The 5,411-nt window shown below is 37.7% G+C and overlaps 1 pseudogene; it reads left to right on the plus strand.

Moving 5' to 3' along the window:
• Nucleotides 1–3,276: 3,276 nt before the first annotated feature.
• Nucleotides 3,277–3,923, plus strand: LOC116876436 (annotated as a pseudogene).
• The last annotated feature ends 1,488 nt before the right edge of the window (nucleotides 3,924–5,411 follow it).

Below are 5,411 nucleotides of genomic sequence, written 5' to 3' on the forward strand. Positions count from 1 at the left end.
ATCTAAGTATTCAGCTGGAGGAGAGTTCACTTTGAAGTTCACTCAGGTAGCTGTTCACAGGTCTCTAGGTCCTTGTTAGCAGAAGACTGAAAGTATCAGCTCCTGGCCCTGTGGCTTTATCCACAGGGCTTCTTCTATGGCTGCTGGTTACCCCAGGGTACAGATTCTGAAAGAGAGATCCCAAGACAGAAGCCATCCCAAGACAGATCCCAAGACAGAAGCCATCTGGTTTTTGAATTGGTATGTTACTGCTTCGGCTGTATTCAATTCATTAGAAGTGAATCACCAAATCTAGCCATACTCAAGGCAAAGGATTACGTAAGAGTGTGAATATGAGGAGTCAGGGATCATGAGGTGTCATCTTAGAGTCTGCCTACCACAGATAATATCTACTTATGACTTTCACTGGTAATAGACACATTCCCTTTCCTCTTAAACTCCTGAAAGCAGCTCATTGTCTTCACTAATGTTTGGATATCATCAGTGAATGAAAACCAGTGGAACCCAAGGTAAGGGATATAGGTAACTCTGGTACTGTGGTTGGATTTCAAACCTCAGGGCAGACTGACTAGAGCATATCCATGCCATCTCAGCGGTATTAATTTTCTAATGTATAAATAGCAGGGTTTGTGTTTTTATCTAATTTTCCCAGGTATCTACAAGGCTTTATGCTCTCTCTCTCTCCTCTTTTGTTTTCCTTCAATTATATCATAATGTTAATTCTTTACTCTTTAACCTTCATTGAAGGTTACTTACTATGTATCATCGCTATCCAGACAAACTGGGTAGATGAAAAGCCTGACAAAAGGTCTCTGTAGATATGACTTCTAATGAAAGAAATGAAGTGGGAAAGATTATTCCTTTATCTGGTTATTTTTTAAGCTAGCAAATATAACTATTTTTTTTTTCTGAAGTCACTAAAGCCTTCTGTAGATTGAATTTCTCTAGGTACACTCTGGGTACACATACTTCAGAAATAAATTTAGTCAACAATAGAACTTAATGTTATTAAAAGTCTAAAATATGTATTTTGTATTTTATTCAAGAGGCTTGGCTGTTCTCCTGAGCTAACAGTAAATTAACAGTGGGGCCTGGTTCTTGTCTTTTCTGCTACATTTAAATCCCAATCCTAGTGACTAAAGCATATAAACATATAAACATAAGCTCTTAATGGTTTGAATAAGGTCTAAGACAAAAAGTTCCCTAATTAAGTTCTGAAGTTAAATACAACTATTTTACCGAGCTCAGTCTGCTTAATGTATCTTGTTTGTCACATGCGGTTCATAATTATACTGAGAAAAAAAGGAATTAAGAGTACAGAATTTTAGAAGCATATATTTTTAAAATTTTCTATTTTTAATGCTAAAACATCAAGTCCTATTTTGCTGCCATACTTTCTTCTTCTAATGACCTTAGCTAAATTCTAAAATTCTCACCCGCATTTGTAAAAATGTAATGATAAAATAAACCAGTAGCAAAGTTGAATGGAATCCAGTACTAAAATCCCTTTCCTCACTCAGCTGCTTCTCAGACACCTGAAATGTGCTGCTTAATTTAGAAAGAAAAATTACAGTGAGGCTGCAATCCTGCCTTTCAGAGACAAGGGAGCAGGAAATGATTTGCAGGTGATTGAAAGGTGGTGTTTGCACTTAGGATTTCCTGAGCTTTCCAAATTTAACCTTGGAGCTTACCTATCTTTGATTTTAAGAATTAGATCCTACCCATATTCTGGATACCTTCCCACTGTAGTTGTGCATCTTGGCTGGGGATGAGAAAAAGGAAGGCTACATGCTCAGTCCTAAAAGAGAAAAGAGCAAAATAGGATGTGAAGGAAATAAATGAAGGCTACAGTGAGCTTTCCTCTGAGCCAAGGACAAGAAGCTGACTTCTCCTTTAATTTAACCCTTGGATTCTCACAGAGAAATAGGGCTTTGAAGAAAATTCTGTTGCATTTGCCATTTCCAAGCAGAAAAATAAAATTATGAAATAGATACATGAGAAACTTTTTAAATTTTTTTATTGCAAGATGCTGTGAATAAATATTATAGAATCGAATGTAAAATATTTATGCATATATACATATTATTTGTATGAGTAAATGCATATAAAGTGTGAAGCAAGGTAAAAATCTCATTCTTTTCCTAAGACGTAGAATAATGCGTTTGTTTTCCAGGTGAACCAATACCTTATATTCTAAAGATAAATTCTATGATTCTTTGTTTAAAGGAATAGTCTGAAAAAAAAAATAATTAACCCTCTTCCACAAGACTACTATTAACAATTCTTATTGAAAACCTCCTCTGTCTGAGTTCTGAATTAACTAGCACAGTACATCCACCAAACTCCTGATATATATTGGTTAAATAACTGAATAAAGCAATGAAAGAAAGGAGGAGGAAAAAAGTAGAGAGAGAAAAGGAGAGAGATGGGGGGGGGAAGGAAGAAGGATATAGTAGACACAGACAACATTTTATCCACTGGACATGACATCTTGAAAAGCTTTCTTCGCTTGGCTTCTAGAAATACCATTTTTGTCTTTTTCCTTCTGCTTTACTAGTTGTGTCTTTTCAGTCTCCTAGGATGGTTTCTTTTCTCCCTCCAATTTCTAAACATTGGAGTGCATTAGGGCACTGTCCTTGGTTATGGATTTTTCTCTATGCCTAGCCAGTTCCTAAGTAATCTTTTCAAATTGTGTGACTATTATACCAATAATCCTACCCACCCAGCCACAGTTCTCTAAACTGAAGTGCTTTCCTAAACTCTGGGCTCACATATTTAACTTTCTACATGATCCTCTTAGATCCCAAATAGCTATGTCAGTGCTAACATTTACCAAATAGAACTCCTGATTTATACGCCCTCCCCTCCTGATCTTTTCCTTCCTCAATCTTCTCCATACCTACCAACAATACCGCCTTTACCTAGTTTTTCAAACTAAACACTGAAGACATTATATTTCTTTTCTTTTATTGTATCACTAAACTATGTGAGTTTTACCTTCAAAAGAGATACCAAATTCCATCATTTTTCACCTTATCCATGCTGTGACGATAACTTGTACAACTTGTTCTTCTCTCGCCTAGATTACTGGACTAGTCTCACAACAGTATTCTTGCTTCAGCTTAGCTTCTTGTTTCAGTCAGGTCAGGGCCCAACTAGACAAATCACTTTGGAGAATCCCTCACCCATATCATAGGTTGAGATTCAAAAAAGAAGAGGGATGACTCGCTCTCTTTCTTCCACCGTCTTGGTTCTACACTCACTGCACAAAATGCAATGCCTGGTGAAGCCACAGAAACCATGCCTGCTACAGAGCAGGAGTTGCCAGGGCCTCAGGCTGAGACAGGGTCTGGAAGAGAATCTGACAGTGATAAATCAGTACCAGAGCTTGAGGAACAGGATTCCACACAGGCGACCACACAATAAGCCCAGCTGGCAGCCAGAGCTGAAATCAATGAAGAACCAGTCAGTAAAGCAAAACAGATCTGAAGTGAAAAGAAGGCACAGAAGGCTATATCCAAACTGGGTTTTTGACAGGTTACAGGGGTTAGGAGAGTCACTATCTGGAAATCTAAGAATATCTTCTTTGTCATCACAAAACCGGATGTCTACAAGAACCCAGCTTCAGATACCTACATAGTTTTGGGGGAAGCCAAGATCAAAGATTTATCTCAGCAGGCACAACTAGCAAGTACTGAGAAATTCAATTTCAAGGTGAAGCTGTCTCAGACATTCAAGAAAACATATAGACTCCAATGGTATAAGAGGAGAGTGAAGAGGAAAAGGTTGATGAAACAGGTGTGGAGGTTAAGGACATAGAATGTGTCATGTCACAAACTAATATGTCAAAATCAAAGGCAATCCAATTCCTGAAGAACTACAGTAATGATACTGTAAGTGTTATTACAGAGTTAACAATGTAACTGTCTGAAAATGAGGACTTTTTTTTTTTCTTTGCTGTTTCAACAGAATAACAGCAGCTTGGTTTGAAATTTGTATAGCATTTCTATTATTAATAAAGTTATAGTTTCTTGGTGGATGGGAAAAAAAATAAGAGGCATAACCAGAGCACAAAAGTATACTCTCTACTGATGCCAGGAAAAGTAGAACCACCATAATTCACTCAGCTCATTGTCAGTGATGAGGCAGAAAGAAAAAAGATTGAAAAAATGTCCTGGCTTCTTTCTTCCCTCCACTTGTCAGTGTCTCACCCAGCTGTCTCATAAAAAGCCTAGAAAATATAGTATGAAGGCAGAACTTGAGAAAGGAAAGAATGGATATTAAAGCAGTTGGATCAAGGACCAATGAACCCTGCCTAACTCTACCACACCATAGCTTTATGTTCTCCCAAAAGCAAGAGTGAACCACATGAAATAGAACACGTATCCTGCCAAGTGCCTAATGTCACACTTCTAATGGTTTTATATCATAATCTAAATAAAATACCAAGTTCTAATCATGACCTATGATGCTTCACGTAAACTAGCCACTTCTACTACTCTAATTTCTTCTCCTTTGCCTCACCTCATTTCAGTATGTAACCTTTCTTGCATTTCATTGTCTACATCTAGCAAAACTTCTTCTCCATCTTTTCCATCTGTTTGGTAAATCATTCCCCTTGTTTACTAGGTTTTTTCCAGCTTCAGTCAGGCCTGTGCTCTAATAACACCTCCCCACAGAGGACTTCTGTGGTCATTTTTCCAAAATATTGACTCATCCACTAATTTATATCTCCTTACCATGCTTATTTTTTCTTCTTAGCACTGTCACTACTTCACAATGTTGGGAAACATCATCAAAAAGACCTGACTGCCAAATGACCAGTGAGCTTAGTAGGCCCTGACATCTTCATTCTCTTGCCTATCCTTGGAATATGGGTTCCACTAGCTTTTCCTGCCCCCAGATGCTGCTCCAAAGATAGAGCCTTTAGACAGGCATGTGGTATTGAGAACCCCTGTATAATATATGTGACTGAACCCATTAAGGACCCTATTCAAATTTTTAAGATTTGGTAGGTGGATGTGGGAGCCCATTTGCCTTGCTGTCGCCCACAAAAAGCCCTGTATGTAAGTTCCCTTTGCTTAGTAAAACTGCCACTTCCCAATTAGAATGGCCTTTCCCTTTCTTTGGTCTCTCCCTGCCCTCCAAGTATGAAGGCCAGTTTCAAGTATACCTGCTAAGCTCCTGATAGGGTTGTGAACCAATGCACAATAAATGGAATTCTTATTTGTCTACTGTTTTCCTTCCTTACTAGAAGATAAGCTTCCTAAAGGTAATGCCTTCACTTGTTTATTAACATACCCCCATGCTTGAATCAGTGTCTAGCAAATAACAGGAAGTCAATAGATATTTGTTGAACAAAGAAACAGAAATAAATTATATCATATCATTATATCATTCTTATATTACTT

Source organism: Lontra canadensis, unplaced genomic scaffold (assembly GCF_010015895.1).
Source record: "Lontra canadensis isolate GAN:19392208 unplaced genomic scaffold, GSC_riverotter_1.0 scaffold1, whole genome shotgun sequence".
NCBI lineage: Eukaryota > Metazoa > Chordata > Mammalia > Carnivora > Mustelidae > Lontra > Lontra canadensis.